Below are 19,611 nucleotides of genomic sequence, written 5' to 3'. Positions count from 1 at the left end.
CGGTGTCTGTGTGTGTTTTTTTGTGTGCTGGAGGTCTTACTGCTCTATATAGAGTTGCTACTACCAATCTCCTTATTGAACCTAAAGATCTTAATTCACAGAGTTCCAAATATTGATGATAATGATAACCTACAGGTAAGCCAGGGTTACATGTTCATTTCCGGTTGTCGCTCAAAATAAAAGCATCAAACGAACAGGAAATACATTGGAATCAATTTCAAGATAAAAGTACGACCAAAAACTGGTGACGAGTTTTTAATGTTTTTACATCATTTTTGAACGTTTGTTACCGTCCAGATAAAGACGTGTAGGGAGGATTAAGGGAGGGGATTCATAACGTGTCAAAATCTGTTAGATTCTAGTGTTAAAGTGTTAAAGTTGTGGGTTAAATCTACTGGTCAAAACCAAGAAGAAGGTTCAAACATTTTCAAATAAAGCAGAAGTTAGTGCAGTCGAAAAATGCAGGGTTTTTTTCTTAAAAGAGGTTTTTGGATTTTAGAGGATGTAGGAAGTGTGAATTGTTTTTAAGTTGTCCTCTCCTCTCATCAGGCAGAACCCAGACAAACAATCATCTACTTTATCTTTAGGAAACTATAACGAGAATGGAGGGGGAGGGGGCTACTGCTAGTTAGCATTTCAAGCAGTTTTACTATTGCATTTCAAATAGTAAGACATGTTAAACTCCATTGCTGATAAAATATTCAGAAGGCTCTTGATGGTAAAAGCGTTTGATTCCCCCTTGTGGCCAAAGTGAGGAACTACAAATGTTTCTTTTTCATTTGATGCGGAAGTAATGCGATGCCAGCGCGTCTGGATGAAATATTGTAAATAAAACTTTAGAAAACGATTTTAATGTTACTTTACATAGCCTGATAACTCAAATATTACTTTGTATATTTAGACTTGATAGAAGGCAAACTTTTATTAAGCTGAAGGACACAAATCAAAATATTTTCTTCAAAGTTGGAGTGCATGGGACACTTTGATTCGATGTAGATGTAGAATTATCATTTCAACGTGCAACATTCTGGATTGCTGGATAAGTTAAACCGATAATTAAAGGATGTTAATCCTGAGATGAACTCAGAAACCAAAAACGACACAAAAATACAAAGACAGAGACAAAAAGTATGAAAAGAAATCAAATACAAGCAAAATGAGACATGCATGCTGCATTCATATTCCAGTCCTGATCTCGGGTAAATGTACTCAGACCACTTCCTGCTCAGTAAACACATTTACTACCATCCTGTGTCCAGACAGAGCAAATACAACAGCAACAACAGACAGCTATACGCAAATTAATTAACACAAGTACTGATATGCTTTAAGTACATCACCAAAAGCCTTAAGACAAATATAACAGTAACGTTGAATTTCCTGGCTTTATATCTGTTACATCCAACATGAAACCTAAAGCGTCCCGTGCAGTCCAGCAGAAGAAAATATTTAAATGTGTGTCGTTCATCTCAGTTAAAGTTTGTCTTCTAGCAAGTTAAAAAAACCCCATAGTAATACTTGAGTAATTAGGATATGTAAAGTAACATTAACATCTTTTTTCTCAAGTTTTTTTTACAATATTTCATCCAGACGCACTGGGATCGTGTTACATCCGCATCAAATGAAAAAGAAACATTTGTAGTTCCTCACTTTGGCCACAAGGGGGAATCAAACGCGTTTACTATCGAGAGCCTTCTGAATGTTTTATCAGCAATTCAGTTTAACATGTCTTAATATTTGAAATGTATACAATCGTAAAACTGCTTGAAATGCTAACTAGCATTAGCCCCCCCTCTCCATTCTCGTTAGAGTTTCCTAAAGATAAAGTAGATGATTGTTCTTCTGGGTTCGTACACTAAGACAGAGTAAAGCTAAAATATGTAATACGGCCATTGACCACAGGAGGGCAGTGTCACCAATATGTGTTCATTTCCGGTTGTCGCTCAAAATAAAAGCATCAAACGAACAGGAAATACATTGGAATCAATTTCAAGATAAAAGTACGACCAAAAACTGGTGACGAGTTTTTGATGTTTTTACATCATTTTTGAACGTTTGTTACCGTACAGATAAAGACGTGTAGGGAGGATTAAGGGAGGGGATTCATAACGTGTCAAAATCTGTTAGATTCTAGTGTTAAAGTGTTAAAGTTGTGGGTTAAATCTACTGGTCAAAACCAAGAGGAAGGTTCAAACATTTTCAAATAAAGCAGAAGTTAGTGCAGTCGAAAAATGCAGGGTTTTTTTCTTAAAAGAGGTTTTTGGATTTTAGAGGATGTAGGAAGTGTGAATTGTTTTTAAGTTGTCCTCTCCTCTCATCAGGCAGAACCCAGACAAACAATCATCTACTTTATCTTTAGGAAACTATAACGAGAATGGAGGGGGAGGGGGCTACTGCTAGTTAGCATTTCAAGCAGTTTTACTATTGCATTTCAAATAGTAAGACATGTTAAACTCCATTGCTGATAAAATATTCAGAAGGCTCTTGATGGTAAAAGCGTTTGATTCCCCCTTGTGGCCAAAGTGAGGAACTACAAATGTTTCTTTTTCATTTGATGCGGAAGTAATGCGATGCCAGCGCGTCTGGATGAAATATTGTAAATAAAACTTTAGAAAACGATTTTAATGTTACTTTACATAGCCTGATAACTCAAATATTACTTTGTATATTTAGACTTGATAGAAGGCAAACTTTTATTAAGCTGAAGGACACAAATCAAAATATTTTCTTCAAAGTTGGAGTGCATGGGACACTTTGATTCGATGTAGATGTAGAATTATCATTTCAACGTGCAACATTCTGGATTGCTGGATAAGTTAAACCGATAATTAAAGGATGTTAATCCTGAGATGAACTCAGAAACCAAAAACGACACAAAAATACAAAGACAGAGACAAAAAGTATGAAAAGAAATCAAATACAAGCAAAATGAGACATGCATGCTGCATTCATATTCCAGTCCTGATCTCGGGTAAATGTACTCAGACCACTTCCTGCTCAGTAAACACATTTACTACCATCCTGTGTCCAGACAGAGCAAATACAACAGCAACAACAGACAGCTATACGCAAATTAATTAACACAAGTACTGATATGCTTTAAGTACATCACCAAAAGCCTTAAGACAAATATAACAGTAACGTTGAATTTCCTGGCTTTATATCTGTTACATCCAACATGAAACCTAAAGCGTCCCGTGCAGTCCAGCAGAAGAAAATATTTAAATTTGTGTCGTTCATCTCAGTTAAAGTTTGCCTTCTAGCAAGTAAAAAAAACCATAGTAATTCATGAGTAATTAGTATATGTAAAGTAACATTAACATCTTTTTTCTGAAGTTTTATTTACAATATTTCATCCAGACGCACTGGGATCGTGTTACTTCCGCATCAAATGAAAAAGAAACATTTGTAGTTCCTCACTTTGGCCACAAGGGGGAATCAAACGCGTTTACCATCGAGAGCCTTCTGAATGTTTTATCAGCAATGGAGTTTAACATGTCTTAATATTTTAAATGCAATAGTAAAACTGCTTGAAATGCTAACTAGCATTAGCCCCCTCTCCCTTCTCGTTAGAGTTTCCTAAAGATAAAGTAGATGATTGTTCTTCTGGGTCCGGACACTAAGACAGAGTAAAGCTAAAATGTGTAATACGGCCATTGACCACAGAGGGCAGTGTCACCAATATGTGTTCATTTCCGGTTGTCGCTCAAAATAAAAGCATCAAACGAACAGGAAATATATTGGAATCAATTTCACGATAAAAGTACGACCAAAAACTGGTGACGAGTTTTTAATGTTTTAACCTCATTTTGAACGTTTATTACCGTCCAGATAAAGACGTGTAGGGAGGATTAAGGGAGGAGATTCATAACGTGTCAAAATCTGTTAGATTGTAGTGTTAAAGTGTTAAAGTTGTGGGTTAAATCTACTGGTCAAAACCAAGAAGAAGGTTCAAACATTTTCAAATAAAGCAGAAGTTAGTAGAGTCAAATAGTGCAGGAAGTAAAAAGAAGGTTTTGGAATTTAGAGGATGTAGGAAGTGTGAATTGTTCTTGACGTTGTCCTCTCCTCTCATCAGGCATCATGGTAAACGCGTTTGATTCCCTCTTGTGGTCAAAGTCAGGAACTACAAATGCCTCATTTTCATTTGATGCGGATGTAACACGATCCCAGCGCGTCTGGATGAAACATTGTTTAAAAAAAAATTCGAAAAAGATTTAATTACTTTTATTAATTTACATGTCCTATTAACTTAAACATTACTATGCATTTTTTGACTTGATAGAAGGCAAATGGGTTAAGTCAAAAGGAACACAAAGACAGCTGGGATTTGATCCTACATCCTTCAACAAACACCTGTTAATGAAATGCTATCCTATTGAGCTGTTCAGGAGCTTCAATAACGTGGGTTAGTTAATGTATTTATTATTCACAACATTCTGGAGAAAATGTAAAAGTGAACACTGGGATTTGATTCCATGACTTCAGATTTGTGAGTTCCTCTTCTCATCTCTCTGAGCTAAACCTTCAGCTGTTGTGATTTGTTTCAGAACTTGTATTTATGGGGTTCACAGCCCTGAGGGGGAACCACAAAGTCATGACAAGACTCTTCTTCATCCAGGAAGAAATGGAACGCGTCCCAAAATTACCACAGCTCGAGAAAACATGGCCAAAATGTTAATGTAACCAGGTTTAGAACCAATTCCCCACTACAATGACAACCTGGGTGTGTCCTCTCACCCCCTCTCATACTTATGTTCAGTTTAGCACAGCTATGTGCGTGTTTCTACAACCCACCAGACACGTGGAGAACATGCAAACTCCTCACAGATGTAAATGGAGAATTATCGTTTCAACGTGCAACATTCTGGATTGCTGGATAAGTTAAACCGATAATTAAAGGATGTTAATCCTGAGATGAACTCAAAAACCAAAAACAACACAAAAATACACAAAGACAGACACAAAAAGACACAAAAAGTATGAAAAGAAATCAAATACAAGCAAAATGAGACATGCATGCTGCATTCATATTCCAGTCCTGATCTCGGGTAAATGTACTCAGACCACTTCCTGCTCAGTAAACACATTTACTACCATCCTGTGTCCAGACTGAGCAAATACAACAGCAACAACACACAGCTAGACGCAAATTAATTAACACAAGTACTGATATGCTTTAAGTACGTCACCAAAAGCCTTAAGACAAATATAACAGTAACGTTGATTTCCTGGCTTTATATCTGTTACATCGAACATGAAACCTAAAGCGTCCCGTGCAGTCCAACAGAAGAAAATATTTAAATTTGTGTCGTTCATCTCAGTTAAAGTTTGCCTTCTAGCAAGTAAAAAAAAACATAGTAATTCATGAGTAATTAGTATATGTAAAGTAACATTAACATCTGTTTTCTGAAGTTTTATTTACAATATTTCATCCAGACGCACTGGGATCGTGTTACATCCGCATCAAATGAAAAAGAAACATTTGTAGTTCCTCACTTTGGCCACAAGGGGGAATCAAACGCGTTTACCATCGAGAGCCTTCTGAATATTTTATCAGCAATTCAGTTTAACATGTCTTACTATTTGAAATGTAATAGTAAAACTGCTTGAAATGCTAACTAGCATTAGCCCCCTCTCCCTTCTCGTTAGAGTTTCCTAAAGGTGAAGTAGATGATTGTTCTTCTGGGTTCGGACACTAAGACAGAGTAAAGCTAAAATGTGTAATACGGCCATTGACCACAGAGGGCAGTGTCACCAATATGTGTTCATTTCCGGTTGTCGCTCAAAATAAAAGCATCAAACGAACAGGAAATATATTGGAATCAATTTCACGATAAAAGTACGACCAAAAACTGGTGACGAGTTTTTAATGTTTTAACCTCATTTTGAACGTTTATTACCGTCCAGATAAAGACGTGTAGGGAGGATTAAGGGAGGAGATTCATAACGTGTCAAAATCTGTTAGATTGTAGTGTTAAAGTGTTAAAGTTGTGGGTTAAATCTACTGGTCAAAACCAAGAGGAAGGTTCAAACATTTTCAAGTAAAGCAGAAGTTAGTAGAGTCAAAAAGTGCAGGAAGTAAAAAGAAGGTTTTGGATTTTAGAGGATGTAGGAAGTGTGAATTGTTCTTGACGTTGTCCTCTCCTCTCATCAGGCATCATGGTAAACGCGTTTGATTCCCCCTTGTGGTCAAAGTCAGGAACTACAAATGCCTCATTTTCATTTGATGCGGATGTAACACGATCCCAGCGCGTCTGGATGAAACATTGTTTAAAAAAAAATTCGAAAAAGATTTAATTACTTTAATTACTTTACATGTCCTATTAACTTAAACATTACTATGCATTTTTTGATTTGATAGAAGGCAATAGGTTAAGTCAAAAGGAACACAAAGACAGCTGGGATTTGATCCTACATCCTTCAACAAACACCTGTTGATCAAAGACGATCCTACTGAGCTGTTCAGGAGGTTCAATAACGTGGGTTAGTTAATGTATTTATTATTCACAACATTCTGGAGAAAATGTAAAAGTGAACACTGGGATTTGATTCCATGACTTCAGATTTGTGAGTTCCTCTTCTCATCTCTCTGAGCTAAACCTTCAGCTGTTGTGATTTGTTTCAGAACTTGTATGTATGGGGTTCACAGCCCTGAGGGGGAACCAGGAAGTCATGCAAGACTCTTCTTCATCCAGGAAGAAATGGAACGCGTCCCAAAATTACCACAGCTCGAGAAAACATGGCCAAAATGTTAATGTAACCAGGTTTAGAACCAATTCCCTACTGCAATGACAACCTGGGTGTGTCCTCTCACCCTTTTTCATTCTTATGTTCAGTTTAGCACAGCTATGTGCGTGTTTCTACAGCCCACCAGACACGTGGAGAACATACAAACTCCTCACTGATGTGAATGGAGAATTATCGTTTCAACGTGCAACATTCTGGATTGCTGGATAAGTTAAACCGATAATTAAAGGATGTTAATCCTGAGATGAACTCAAAAACCAAAAACAACACAAAAATACACAAAGACAGACACAAAAAGACACAAAAAGTATGAAAAGAAATCAAATACAAGCAAAATGAGACATGCATGCTGCATTCATATTCCAGTCCTGATCTCGGGTAAATGTACTCAGACCACTTCCTGCTCAGTAAACACATTTACTACCATCCTGTGTCCAGACTGAGCAAATACAACAGCAACAACACAGAGCTATACGCAAATTAATTAACACAAGTACTGATATGCTTTAAGTACATCACCAAAAGCCTTAAGACAAATATAATAGTAACGTTGAATTTCCTGGCTTTATATCTGTTACATCGAACATGAAACCTAAAGCGTCCCGTGCAGTCCAGCAGAAGAAAATATTTAAATTTGTGTCGTTCATCTCAGTTAAAGTTTGTCTTCTAGCAAGTAAAAAAACCCCATTGTAATACTTGAGTAATTAGGATATGTAAAGTAAGATTAACATCTTTTTTCTGAAGTTTTATTTACAATATTTCATCCAGACGCACTGGGATCGTGTTACATCCGCATCAAATGAAAAAGAAACATTTGTAGTTCCTCACTTTGGCCACAAGGGGGAATCAAACGCGTTTACCATCGAGAGCCTTCTGAATGTTTTATCAGCAATGGAGTTTAACATGTCTTACTATTTGAAATGCAATAGTAAAACTGCTTGAAATGCTAACTAGCATTAGCCCCCCTCTCCCTTCTCGTTAGAGTTTCCTAAAGATAAAGTAGATGATTGTTCTTCTGGGTTCGGACACTAAGACAGAGTAAAAATGTGTAATAAGGCCATTGACCACAGAGGGCAGTGTCACCAATATGTGTTTGTAACCCAGGTTTATAGTACAGTAATTAATTTAAATTACAGACACTCCCTTAATGCCTGCATCTTGTAGACGCTCCCTGAGTGGAGGGGGGGACGTTCCCTAGAACCAGGAAGTAAAAAATAAAAACCAGGACGGCTCTGGTGGACAGGTGAAGCTGGAGGGATGCATGGAACGGCAGAGAGAGAGAGAGATCCGTGATATCTGTGTTTTTCCATCAGACACAGTCAAAAAGGGAAAGTGAATAACTTCTGAATATGTTGTAGCTGGAGGTTGGTAACGTGGTGTTCCCAGTGTTACAAGAGAGACACAGCAGAGCCAGTTGGCGTTTTTTCTTTCAAGTGTTTTCCATTGATTACCCTGGCTGGGTTTTTTTTGAGGGAGAACTCTCCCTGATGACCAAGTGGATGATCCTCAACACCAACCCTGGGAAGACTTCACCCCCGTCCAGTAGTTGAGCCGTTCAGGAGGACGGTAGGAATAAACTGATAAGAGACTGGCGGTGTCACCAATATGTGTTCATTTCCGGTTTTCGCTCAAAATAAAAGCATCAAACGAACAGGAAATATATTTGAATCAATTTCACGATAAAAGTACGACCAAAAACTGGTGACGAGTTTTTAATGTTTTTACGTCATTTTTGAACGTTTGTTACCGTCCAGATAAAGACGTGTAGGGAGGATTAAGGGAGGGGATTCATAACGTGTCAAAATATGTCAAAATCTAGAACCCACCAGACACGTGGAGAACATGCAAACGCCTCACAGATGTAAATGGAGAATTACCGTTTCAACGTGCAACATGCTTTATTGTTGGACAGGTGAAGTCAACAATTAAAGGATGTGACTCCTGAACTCAAAAACAAAAAACAACACAAAAAGACACTTAAAAAAAGAAAAGAAATAAAGAACAAGCAAAATAAGACATGCATGCTGCATTCATATTCCAGTCCTGATCTCGGGTAAACGTACTCAGACCACTTCCTGCTCAGTAAAAACATTTCATACCCTCCTGTGGCAAGACTGAGTAACTACAACAGCAACAATACAGAGGCATGCTGTACGAGATTAAATGAACACAAGTACTGTATCTGTTAAACCATTCAGCGGAAAACTACACAAAAAAGTTATTTCGGGAAACGTGTCAATAATGTTATTCTACCACTTGAAGGATCTGTGATCGTGATCCCCTCTAGTGGACATAGTTGGTAACTACAAAAATATTGAAATAAAGTTAGACGTTGTTAGATTGATTAAAACTTCCGGTTTGACTATCAAAATAACTTTAATCGACGGAACTATTACGTGTTTGCCACAACATTTCAGTCAAAGTCACCAAACACAAAAATGTAGCTGAGACATTGAATCACATTAATTTCAACAAGTATATTATAAATAACAAATTGGCACTGCTGGGATTTGAATCCAGGATCTCCTGTTTACGAGACAGGCGCTTTGACCAGCTAAGCCACAGTGCCACCTGCTTCCAAATTAGAAAGGACGACTGAAACACAGTCAGATCCAACAGACCCCTTCTGAAACTGCAAAGGACAACAGGATTACGGAGGTGAAATGAAAAACCAGGGAGTCGTTAAAGGTCAAGGGACAATATAGTCCTGATTCCTGGGTTTTTCAGGACGCCAAGGTGGGAAAAAAGAGTTTTAGCATATGGCAGTGGTATTGTACCTTAAAACTCTTGACAAAGCTCGTCCCTGGGTGGGTTTGAACCACCAACCTCTCGGTTAACAGCCGAGCGCGCTGACCCATTGCGCCACAGAGACATAGGTTTTGGCTGCGTGGTAATCACTTTTGACTCAAACACGTGTCTTGGTCAGGTCATTGTGGACATGCTGTCCACTCATTCTCCACACAATGAATAGACAGTAACTCCACCACAGGACCATTCTGATAGTCCAGCAGGAAGAACAGTAGAAGCACAAAACTTTAACAAAGTTGTTAGAGAGCTAAAGCAAGAAATGTTCTTTCTGGACCATTTTCTTTGCTGTTCAAGAAGAGACTCATTCTGTGGTGAGGTGATTATGATGAAATGAGTTGGAGACAAAGTTGGTCTCCAGCGATGAGACCCACAAAAAGTAACAGTCAGGCACTGCTGGGATTTGAACCCAGGATCTCCTGTTTACTAGACAGGCACTTTGACCAACTAAGCCACAGCTCCATTGGTGTCTGCTGCAGACTGCAGTTTCTTGTGAACTTCTGAAAACCAATAAAATTCAACCTAATCTCATTCAATTCACATTTGATGTCACCAAACAAAAAGGTTGTGGTGAGGCATTGAATCACATTGATTTTCCACAAGTGTCATAAAAGTCATCCATAGGCACTGCTGGGATTTGAACCCAGGATTTCCTGTTTACAAGACAGGCACTTTGACCAGCTAAGCTACAGTGCCACTGCTTTATCATTGGCAAAAAACCACTGAAACACAGTCAGATACAACAGACCACTTCCAAATCTTCAAAGGAAAACATGATTACGGAAGTGAAGTGAAAACCCCAGGGAGTCATTAAAGGTCAAGGGACAACATGGTCACGATTTCTTGTTTTTTCCGGAGGCCAAGATGGGAAACAAAGCTTTAACAAATTGCGAAGGTATTGTCCCATAAAACTTCAGAAAGACTTTGTCTCTGGGTGGGCTTGAACCACCAACTTCTCAGACAACAACCGAGCACCCTGACCAATTGCGCCACAGAGACTAAGCTCAAATGCCTTCTGCAGCAGACTGTAGTTTCTTGCAAACTTCTGAAAATCAATAAATTCAATTTAAGAAAATTTATTTTTTGAGCATTTTCTTCACTTTTCAAGAATAGACTCATTCTGTGGTGAGTTGATTATGATGAAATGAGTTGGAGAAAAAGCTGGTCTCCAGCAATGAGACCCAAAAAGAGTACCAGTCAGGCACTGCTGGGATTTGAACCCAGGATCTCCTGTTTACGAGACAGGCACTTTGACCAACTAAGCCACAGCGCCATTGGTGTCTACAGCAGACTGTTGTGTCTAGTGAACTTCCGACAATCAATGCAATTTAACGTAATCTCATTTAAATCACAGTTGACATCACCAAACAAAAAGGTTGTGGTGAAGCATTGAATCACGTTGATTTTCCACAAACTTCATAAAAGTCTTCCATAGAAACTGCTGGGATTTGAACCCAGGATTTCCTGTTTATAAGACTGGAACTTTGACCAGCTAAGCTACAGAACCACCTGCTTCCAATTTACAAAGCACCACTGAAACACAGTCAGATCCAACAGACCCCTTCTGAAACTGTAAAGGACAACAGGAGTACGGAGGTGAAGTGAAACACCAGGGAGTCATTGAAGGTCGGGTGACAACATGGTCATGATTCCTGGGTTTTTCAGGAAGCCAAGGTGGGAAAACAAAGTTTTAGCATAATGCACCTTAAAAGTCTTGACAAAGTTCGTCCCTGGGTGGGCTTGAACCACCAACCTCTCGGTTAACAGCCGAGCGCGCTGACCCATTGCGCCACAGAGACTCAACTTTTGTGAATTCTAACTCCTCCAGAGGACTGTTCTGTCAATCCAGCAGGAAGAACACTACAACTACGACACATTAAGAAAGTTGTTTCTAAAGAAAGAAAATTTCTTTTTTGAGCATTTTCTTCACTATTTAAGAAGAGACTTATTCTGTGGTCAGGTGATTATGATGAAATAAGTTGGAGACAAAGGTGGTCTCCACCGATGAGACCCAGAAAAAGAAACAGTCAGGCACTGCTGGGATTTGAACCCAGGATCTCCTGTTTACGAGACAGGCACTTTGACCAGCTAAGCCACAGAGCCATTGGTTTGGTAGTAAAGAGAAGTGTTGGTCGGGTCATTGTAGCCAAGCTGGCCATTAGTCTTCCACACAATGAGTGTAACTCCACTTGCAGGATTGTTCGATTCTTCAAGAAGAGATTCATTTTGTGGTGGCTATGATGAAATGAGTTGGAGAAAAAGCTGGTCTCCAGCAATGAGACCCAAAAAGAGTACCAGTCAGGCACTGCTGGGATTTGAACCCAGGATCTCCTGTTTACTAGACAGGCACTTTGACCAACTAAGCCACAGCGCCATTGGTGTCTGCTGCAGACTGCAGTTTCTTGTGAACTTCTGAAAATCAATAAAATTCAACCTAATCTCATTCAACTCCCATTTGATGTCACCAAACAAAAAGGTTGTGGTGAGGCATTGAATCACATTGATTTTCCACAAGTGTCATAAAAGTCATCCATAGGCACTGCTGGGATTTGAACCAAGGATTTCCTGTTTATAAGACAGGCACTTTGACCAGCTAAGCTACAGCGCCACTGCTTTATCATTGGCAAAAAACCACTGAAACACAGTCAGATACAACAGACCACTTCCAAATCTTCAAAGGAAAACATGATTACGGAAGTGAAGTGAAAACCCCAGGGAGTCATTAAAGGTCAAGGGACAACATGGTCACAATTTCTTGTTTTTTCCGGAGGCCAAGATGGGAAACAAAGCTTTAACAAATTGCGAAGGTATTGTCCCATAAAACTTCAGAAAGACTTTGTCTCTGGGTGGGCTTGAACCACCAACTTCTCAGACAACAACCGAGCACCCTGACCAATTGCACCACAGAGACTAAGCTCAAATGCCTTCTGCAGCAGACTGTAGTTTCTTGCAAACTTCTGAAAATCAATAAAATTCAATTTAAGAAAATTTCTTTTTTGAGCATTTTCTTCACTTTTCAAGAATAGACTCATTCTGTGGTGAGTTGATTATGATGAAATGAGTTGGAGAAAAAGCTGGTCTCCAGCAATGAGACCCAAAAAGAGTACCAGTCAGGCACTGCTGGGATTTGAACCCAGGATCTCCTGTTTACGAGACAGGCACTTTGACCAACTAAGCCACAGCGCCATTGGTGTCTAAAGCAGACTGTTGTGTCTAGTGAACTTCCGACAATCAATGCAATTTAACGTAATCTCATTTAAATCACAGTTGACATCACCAAACAAAAAGGTTGTGGTGAAGCATTGAATCACGTTGATTTTCCACAAACATCATAAAAGTCTTCCATAGGCACTGCTGGGATTTGAACCCAGGATTTCCTGTTTACAAGACAGGAACTTTGACCAGCTAAGCTAAAGAACCACCTGCTTCCAATTTACAAAGCACCACTGAAACACAGTCAGATCCAACAGACCCCTTCTGAAACTGTAAAGGACAACAGGAGTACGGAGGTGAAGTGAAACACCAGGGAGTCATTGAAGGTCGGGGGATAACATGGTCATGATTCCTGGGTTTTTCAGGACGCCAAGGTGGGAAAAAAAAGTTTTAGCATATTGCACCTTAAAAGTCTTGACAAAGTTCGTCCCTGGGTGGGCTTGAACCACCAACCTCTCGGTTAACAGCCGAGCGCGCTGACCGATTGCGCCACAGAGACTCAACTTTTGTGAATTCTAACTCCTCAAGAGGACTGTTCTGTCAATCCAACAGGAAGAACACTAGAACTACGACACATTAAGAAAGTTGTTTCTAAAGAAAGAAAATTTCTTTTTTGAGCATTTTCTTTGCTCTTCAAGAAGAGACTCCTTCTGTGGTGAGGTGATTATGATGAAATGAGTTGGAGACAAAGGTGGTCTCCACCGATGAGACCCAGAAAAAGAAGCAGTCAGGCACTGCTGGGATTTGAACCCAGGATCTCCTGTTTACTAGACAGGCACTTTGACCAGCTAAGCCACAGCGCCATTGGTTTGGTCGTAGAGAGAAGTGTTGGTCGGGTCATTGTAGCCAAGCTGGCCATTAGTCTTCCACACAATGAATGTAACTCCACTTGCAGGATTGTTCGATTCTTCAAGAAGAGATTCCTTCTGTGGTGAGAGTCGATTATGATGAAATGAGTTGGAGAAAAAGCTGGTCTCCAGCAATGAGACCCAAAAAGAGTACCAGTCAGGCACTGCTGGGATTTGAACCCAGGATCTCCTGTTTACTAGACAGGCACTTTGACCAACTAAGCCACAGCACCATTAGTGTCTGCTGCAGACTGCGGTTTCTTGTGAACTTCTGAAAATCAATAAAATTCAACCTAATCTCATTCAATTCACACTTGATGTCACCAAACAAAAAGGTTGTGGTGAGGCATTGAATCACATTGATTTTCCACAAACATCATAAAAGTCATCCATAGGCACTGCTGGGATTTGAACCCAGCAGTGTCTGATGAAAATAGCTGGTCAAAGTACTTGATAATTAGACAAGAACTTTGACCAGCTCCATCGATGTCTGCAGCAGACTGTAGGTTCTTGCAAACTTCTGAAAATCAGTAAAATTCAATTTAATCTCATTAAAATAACAGTTGACGTCACCAAACAAAAAGGTTGTGGTGAGGTAGCCTTCTTCCCTGGGTGGGTTTGAACCACCAACCCTTTGGTTAATAGGCAAGCTCGCTGGCCAATTACCCCACAGAGACACAAGTTTTGTGGCTTGTATTAATCACTTTTGACCCAAACACGTGTCTAGGTCGGGTCATTGTGGACATGCTGTCCACTGGTCCTCCACACAATGAATAGACAGTAACTGTCAGTCTAGCTGGAAGAACACTAGAACCACGACACAATAAGAAAGTTTTTGACTAGAAATATGATTCCTTCAGGACTTTCGTACTCTTCAAGAAGAGACTCATTCTGTGGTGAGATGACTATGGTGAAATGAGTTGGAGAAAAAGCTGGTCTCCAGCATTAGACCCACAAAAAGAACCAGCCAGGCACTGCTGGGATTTGAACCCAGGATCTCCTGTTTACTAGACAGGGACTTCAACCAACTAAGCCACAGCACCATTGGTCCGGCTTAGCTGATGTTGGTCGGCTCATTGTAGACAAGCTGGCCAGTAGTCTTTGAAAAAATTAACATAACTCCACTCGCAGGATTTTTTGATTCCTCAAGAAGAGACTCATTCTGTGGTGGCTCACAAATTTCCCCACTGTGGGACAATAAAGGTTTATTATTATTATTATTATTTATTTATTTTTTTTATGACATGAGTTGGAGGAAAACAATGGACTCCAGCAGTCAGAAGAAAATTACTTTTCATGTCTTCATTCGTTGTGTTTCAGGGAGACTTTTCCTGAAGCTTCAATGATTGAATGGTTCTCTTCATTAACATATAAAATACTGGTCAGACGCTTGTTGGATTTGAACCCAGCAGTGTCTGATCAAAGTAGTTCGTCAAAGTGCTTGATAATTAGACAAGCACTTTGACAAGCCACGGTTTGACGGATGACTGCAGCAGACTAGTTTCTTGTGAACTTCTAAAAAAACAATGCAATTCAATAAAATCTCTTTTGTTCTCCATTTAAATCACATTCGACATCCCCAAACAAAAAGTTTGTGGTAGTCTGGTTGAGGTATAAAATCGTGAGAAAAGTAATGCATAGGCACTGCTGGGATTTGAACCCAAAATCTCCTGTTTACGAGGCCGGTGCTTTGACTAGCTAATCCCAAGCCCCATTGGTGTCTGCAGCAGACTGTAGTTTCTTGTGAACTTCTGAAAATGAACGCAATTCAACCTAATCTAATTTAAATCCCAGTTGACGTCAACAAACAAAAAGGTTGTGGTGAGGCATTGAATCACATTGATTTTCCATAAACATCATAAAAGTCATCCATAGGCACTGCTGGGATTTGAACCCAGGATTTCCTGTTTACAAGACAGGCACTTTGACCAGCTAAGCTACAGCGCCATCGGTTTCTCAATTGCAAAGCACCACTGAAACCCAGTCAGATCCAACAGACCACTTCCAAAACTAAAGGACAAGGTGAAGTGAAACACCAGGGAGTCATTGAAGGTCGGTGGATAACATGGTCATGATCGCTTGGTTTTTCAGGACGCCAACGTGGGAAAAAAAGTTTTAGCATATTGCAGTGGTATTGTACCTTAAAAGTCTTGACAAAGTTCGTCCCTGGGTGGGCTTGAACCACCAACCTCTTGGTTAACAGCCCAGCGCGCTGACCGATTGCGCCACAGAGACTCAAGATTTGTGAATTCCAATTCCACCAGAGGACGGTTCTGTCAGTCCAGCAGGAAGAACACTAGAACTACGACACATTAAGAAAGTTGTTAGAGAGTTAAAGCAAGAAAATTTCTTTTTTGAGCATTTCAGGCAGCCTTCGTCCCTGGGGGTGTTTGAACCACCAACCTTTTGGTTAATAGGCAAGCTCGCTGACCAATTACCCCACAGAGACTAGAGACCAGAGAGCTGACTAAACTAAGAAACATTCTTCCTTCAAGACTTTCGTACTCTTCAAGCAGAGACTCATTCTGTGGTGAGACGACTATGGTGAAATGAGTTGGAGAAAAAGCTGGTCTCCAGACCCACAAAAAGTACCAGCCAGGAACTGCTGGGATTTGAACCCAGGATTTCCTGGTTACTAAACAGGCACTTTGACCAGCAAAGCCACAGCACCAACGGTTTCTCAATTGCAAAGCACCACTGAAACACAGTCAGATCCAACAGACCACTTCCAAAACTGTAAAGGACAACAGGATTACGGAGGTGAAGTGAAACACCAGGGAGTCATTGAAGGTCGGGGAATTACATGGTCATGATCGCTGGGTTTTTCAGGACGCCAAGGTGGGAAAAAAAAAGTTTTAGCATATTGCAGTGGTATTGTACCTTAACAGTCTTGACAAAGTTCGTCCCTGGGTGGGCTTGAACCACCAACCTCTCGGTTAACAGCCGAGTGCGCTGACCGATTGCGCCACAGAGACTCAAGATTTGTGAATTCCAATTCCACCAGAGGACTGTTCTGTCAGTCCAGCAGGAAGAACACTACAACTATGACACATTAAGAACGTTGTTAGAGAGTTAAAGCAAGAAAATTTCTTTTTTGAGCATTTTCTTCACTTTACAAGAAGAGACTTATTCTGTGGTCAGGTGATTATGATGAAATGAGTTGGAGACAAAGCTGGCCTCCAGCAATGAGACCCACAAAGAGTAACAGTCAGGCACTGCTGGGATTTGAACCCAGCAGTGTCTGTTCAAAATAGCTGATCAAAGTACTTGATAATTAGACAAGAACTTTGAGCAGCTCTATCGACGTCTGTAGCAGACTGTAGTTTCTTGCAAACTTCTGAAAATCAATAAAATTCAATGTATTGTTAGACAGCTAAATCCACCACAGGACCGTTCTGGTAGTCCAGCAGGAAGAACAGTACAAGCACAAAACTTTAACAAAGTTGTTAGACAGCTAAAGCAAGAAATTTTCTTTTTTGAGCATTTTCTTTGCTCTTCAAGAAGAGACTCCTTCTGTGGTGAAGTGATTATGATGAAATGAGTTGGAGAAAAAGTTGGTCTCCAGCAATGAGACCCAGAAAAAGTACCAGTCAGGCACTGCTGGGATTTGAACCCAGGATCTCCTGTTTACTAGACAGGCACTTTGACCAGCTAAGCCACAGCACCATTGGTTTGGTCGTAAAGAGAAGTGTTGGTCGGGTCATTGTAGCCAAGCTAGCCATTAGTCTTCCACACAATGAATGTAACTCCACTTGCAGGATTGTTTGATTCTTCAAGAAGAGATTCATTCTGTGGTGGCTATGATGAAACGAGTTGGAGAAAAAGCTGGTCTCCAGCGATGAGACCCAGAAAAAGTACCAGTCAGGCACTGCTGGGATTTGAACCCAGGATCTCCTGTTTACTAGACAGGCACTTTGACCAGCTAAGCTACAGCGCCAATGGCTTCTCAATTGCAAAGCACCACTGAAACATAGTCCGATCCAACAGACCACTTCCAAAACTGTAAAGGACAACAGGATTACGGAGGTGAAGTGAAACACCAGGGAGTCACTGAAGGTCGGGGGATAACATGGTCATGATCGCTGGGTTTTTCAGGACGCCAAGGTGGTAAAAAAATTTTTTTTAGCATATTGCAGTGGTATTGTACCTTAAAACCCTTGACAAAGTTCGTCCCTGGGTGGGCTTGAACCACCAACCTCTCGGTTAACAGCCGAGCGCGCTGACCGATTGCGCCACAGAGACTCAAGTTTTTGTGAATTCCAACTCCTCCAGACGACTGTTTTGTCAGTTCAGCAGGAAGAACACTACAACTACGACACATTAAGAAAGTTGTTAGAGAGTTAAAGCAAGAAAATTTCTTTTTTGAGAATTTTCTTCACTTTTCAAGAAGAGACTTATTCTGTGGTCAGGTGATTATGATGAAATGAGTTGGAGACAAAGCTGGCCTCCAGCAATGAGACCCACAAAGAGTAACAGTCAGGCACTGCTGGGATTTGAACCCAGCAGTGTCTGTTCAAAATAGCTGATCAAAGTACTTGATAATTAGACAAGAACTTTGAGCAGCTCCATCGACGTCTGTAGCAGACTGTAGTTTCTTGCAAACTTCTGAAAATCAATAAAATTCAATGTAATCTCATTTAAATCACAGTTGACGTCACCAAACAAAAAGGTTGTGGTGAGGCAATGACTCACATTGATTTTCCACAAACTTCATAAAAGTCATCCATAGGCACTGCTGGGATTTCAATCCAGGATTTCCTGTTTACAAGACAGGAACTTTGACCAGCTAAGCTACAGAACCACCTGCTTCCAATTTACAAAGCACCACTGAAAAACAGTCAGATCCAACAGACCCCTTCTGAAACTGCAAAGGACAACAGGATTACGGAATGAAGTGAAACACCAGGGAGTCATTAAAGGTAAAGGCACAGTATAGTCCTGATTCCTGGGTTTTTCAGGACGCCAAGGTGGGAAAAAAAGTTTTATCATATTGCAGTGGCATTGTACCTTAAAAGTCTTGACAAAGTTCGTCCCTGGGTGGGCTTGAACCACCAACCTCTCGGTTAACAGCCGAGCGCGCTGACCTATTGCGCCACAGAGACACTGGTTTTGGCTGCGTGGTAATCAATTTTGACTCAAACACATGTCTTGGTCAGGTCATTGTGGACATGCTGTCCACTCATTCTCCACACAATGAATATACAGTAAATCCACCACAGGACCGTTCTGATAGTCCAGTAAGAAGAACAGTAGAAGCACAACGTTTTAACAAAGTTGTTAGAGAGCTAAAGGAAGAAATTTTCTTTTCTGAGCATTTTCTTTGCTCTTCAATAAGAGACTCCTTCTGTGGTCAGGTGATTATGATGCAATGAGTTGGAGACAAAGTTGGTCTGCAGCGATGAGACCCAGAAAAAGAATCAGTCAGGCACTGCTGGGATTTGAACCCAGGATCTCCTGTTTACTAGACAGGCACTTTGACCAGCTAAGCCACAGCGCCATTGGTTCTGTCGTAAAGAGAAGTGTTGGTCGGGTCATTGTAGCCAAGCTGGCCATTAGTCTTCCACACAATGAATGTAACTCCACTTGCAGGATTGTTCGATTCTTCAAGAAGAGATTCATTCTGTGGTGGCTATGATGAAATGAGTTGGAGAAAAAGCTGGTCTCCAGCAATGAGACCCAAAAAGAGTACCAGTCAGGCACTGCTGGGATTTGAACCCAGGATCTCCTGTTTACTAGACAGGCACTTTGACCAACTAAGCCACAGCGCCATTAGTGTCTGCTGCAGACTGCGGTTTCTTGTGAACTTCTGAAAATCAATAAAATTCAACCTAATCTCATTCAATTCACACTTGATGTCACCAAACAAAAAGGTTGTAGTGAGGCATTGAATCACATTGATTTTCCACAAACATCATAAAAGTCATCCATAGGCACTGCTGGGATTTGAACCCAGCAGTGTCTGATGAAAATAGCTGGTCAAAGTACTCGATAATTA

The 19,611-nt window shown here is 40.3% G+C and overlaps 24 non-coding genes across 24 annotated transcripts; all 24 read right to left on the bottom strand.

Moving 5' to 3' along the window:
- Window positions 1-9,245: 9,245 nt before the first annotated feature.
- On the bottom strand, window positions 9,246-9,319 carry trnat-cgu (transfer RNA threonine (anticodon CGU)). The gene has a single exon. It is a non-coding gene; the product is annotated as a tRNA-Thr (tRNA).
- Window positions 9,320-9,548: 229 nt separating this feature from the next.
- trnan-guu (transfer RNA asparagine (anticodon GUU)) lies at window positions 9,549-9,622 on the bottom strand. Its single transcript has one exon. It is a non-coding gene; the product is annotated as a tRNA-Asn (tRNA).
- A 321-nt stretch (window positions 9,623-9,943) lies between these two features.
- Window positions 9,944-10,017, bottom strand: trnat-agu (transfer RNA threonine (anticodon AGU)). The gene has a single exon. It is a non-coding gene; the product is annotated as a tRNA-Thr (tRNA).
- Window positions 10,018-10,177: 160 nt separating this feature from the next.
- Window positions 10,178-10,251, bottom strand: trnat-ugu (transfer RNA threonine (anticodon UGU)). Its single transcript has one exon. It is a non-coding gene; the product is annotated as a tRNA-Thr (tRNA).
- Window positions 10,252-10,480: 229 nt separating this feature from the next.
- trnan-guu (transfer RNA asparagine (anticodon GUU)) lies at window positions 10,481-10,554 on the bottom strand. The gene has a single exon. It is a non-coding gene; the product is annotated as a tRNA-Asn (tRNA).
- Window positions 10,555-10,754: 200 nt separating this feature from the next.
- On the bottom strand, window positions 10,755-10,828 carry trnat-cgu (transfer RNA threonine (anticodon CGU)). Its single transcript has one exon. It is a non-coding gene; the product is annotated as a tRNA-Thr (tRNA).
- A 452-nt stretch (window positions 10,829-11,280) lies between these two features.
- On the bottom strand, window positions 11,281-11,354 carry trnan-guu (transfer RNA asparagine (anticodon GUU)). The gene has a single exon. It is a non-coding gene; the product is annotated as a tRNA-Asn (tRNA).
- A 230-nt stretch (window positions 11,355-11,584) lies between these two features.
- On the bottom strand, window positions 11,585-11,658 carry trnat-cgu (transfer RNA threonine (anticodon CGU)). The gene has a single exon. It is a non-coding gene; the product is annotated as a tRNA-Thr (tRNA).
- Window positions 11,659-11,855: 197 nt separating this feature from the next.
- On the bottom strand, window positions 11,856-11,929 carry trnat-agu (transfer RNA threonine (anticodon AGU)). The gene has a single exon. It is a non-coding gene; the product is annotated as a tRNA-Thr (tRNA).
- Window positions 11,930-12,089: 160 nt separating this feature from the next.
- On the bottom strand, window positions 12,090-12,163 carry trnai-uau (transfer RNA isoleucine (anticodon UAU)). Its single transcript has one exon. It is a non-coding gene; the product is annotated as a tRNA-Ile (tRNA).
- Window positions 12,164-12,667: 504 nt separating this feature from the next.
- trnat-cgu (transfer RNA threonine (anticodon CGU)) lies at window positions 12,668-12,741 on the bottom strand. The gene has a single exon. It is a non-coding gene; the product is annotated as a tRNA-Thr (tRNA).
- A 452-nt stretch (window positions 12,742-13,193) lies between these two features.
- Window positions 13,194-13,267, bottom strand: trnan-guu (transfer RNA asparagine (anticodon GUU)). The gene has a single exon. It is a non-coding gene; the product is annotated as a tRNA-Asn (tRNA).
- A 230-nt stretch (window positions 13,268-13,497) lies between these two features.
- trnat-agu (transfer RNA threonine (anticodon AGU)) lies at window positions 13,498-13,571 on the bottom strand. Its single transcript has one exon. It is a non-coding gene; the product is annotated as a tRNA-Thr (tRNA).
- Window positions 13,572-13,775: 204 nt separating this feature from the next.
- On the bottom strand, window positions 13,776-13,849 carry trnat-agu (transfer RNA threonine (anticodon AGU)). Its single transcript has one exon. It is a non-coding gene; the product is annotated as a tRNA-Thr (tRNA).
- A 736-nt stretch (window positions 13,850-14,585) lies between these two features.
- On the bottom strand, window positions 14,586-14,659 carry trnat-agu (transfer RNA threonine (anticodon AGU)). The gene has a single exon. It is a non-coding gene; the product is annotated as a tRNA-Thr (tRNA).
- Window positions 14,660-15,489: 830 nt separating this feature from the next.
- On the bottom strand, window positions 15,490-15,563 carry trnat-ugu (transfer RNA threonine (anticodon UGU)). Its single transcript has one exon. It is a non-coding gene; the product is annotated as a tRNA-Thr (tRNA).
- A 214-nt stretch (window positions 15,564-15,777) lies between these two features.
- On the bottom strand, window positions 15,778-15,851 carry trnan-guu (transfer RNA asparagine (anticodon GUU)). The gene has a single exon. It is a non-coding gene; the product is annotated as a tRNA-Asn (tRNA).
- A 666-nt stretch (window positions 15,852-16,517) lies between these two features.
- On the bottom strand, window positions 16,518-16,591 carry trnan-guu (transfer RNA asparagine (anticodon GUU)). Its single transcript has one exon. It is a non-coding gene; the product is annotated as a tRNA-Asn (tRNA).
- Window positions 16,592-17,208: 617 nt separating this feature from the next.
- trnat-agu (transfer RNA threonine (anticodon AGU)) lies at window positions 17,209-17,282 on the bottom strand. Its single transcript has one exon. It is a non-coding gene; the product is annotated as a tRNA-Thr (tRNA).
- Window positions 17,283-17,479: 197 nt separating this feature from the next.
- On the bottom strand, window positions 17,480-17,553 carry trnat-agu (transfer RNA threonine (anticodon AGU)). Its single transcript has one exon. It is a non-coding gene; the product is annotated as a tRNA-Thr (tRNA).
- A 231-nt stretch (window positions 17,554-17,784) lies between these two features.
- Window positions 17,785-17,858, bottom strand: trnan-guu (transfer RNA asparagine (anticodon GUU)). The gene has a single exon. It is a non-coding gene; the product is annotated as a tRNA-Asn (tRNA).
- Window positions 17,859-18,644: 786 nt separating this feature from the next.
- On the bottom strand, window positions 18,645-18,718 carry trnan-guu (transfer RNA asparagine (anticodon GUU)). Its single transcript has one exon. It is a non-coding gene; the product is annotated as a tRNA-Asn (tRNA).
- A 321-nt stretch (window positions 18,719-19,039) lies between these two features.
- On the bottom strand, window positions 19,040-19,113 carry trnat-agu (transfer RNA threonine (anticodon AGU)). Its single transcript has one exon. It is a non-coding gene; the product is annotated as a tRNA-Thr (tRNA).
- A 197-nt stretch (window positions 19,114-19,310) lies between these two features.
- Window positions 19,311-19,384, bottom strand: trnat-agu (transfer RNA threonine (anticodon AGU)). Its single transcript has one exon. It is a non-coding gene; the product is annotated as a tRNA-Thr (tRNA).
- Between the last annotated feature and the right edge of the window lie 227 nt (window positions 19,385-19,611).

This window comes from Antennarius striatus, chromosome 17 (assembly GCF_040054535.1).
Source record: "Antennarius striatus isolate MH-2024 chromosome 17, ASM4005453v1, whole genome shotgun sequence".
NCBI lineage: Eukaryota > Metazoa > Chordata > Actinopteri > Lophiiformes > Antennariidae > Antennarius > Antennarius striatus.
Note: the sequence above shows the minus strand (reverse complement) of the source record. Positions and strands in the feature narration are given on the sequence as shown.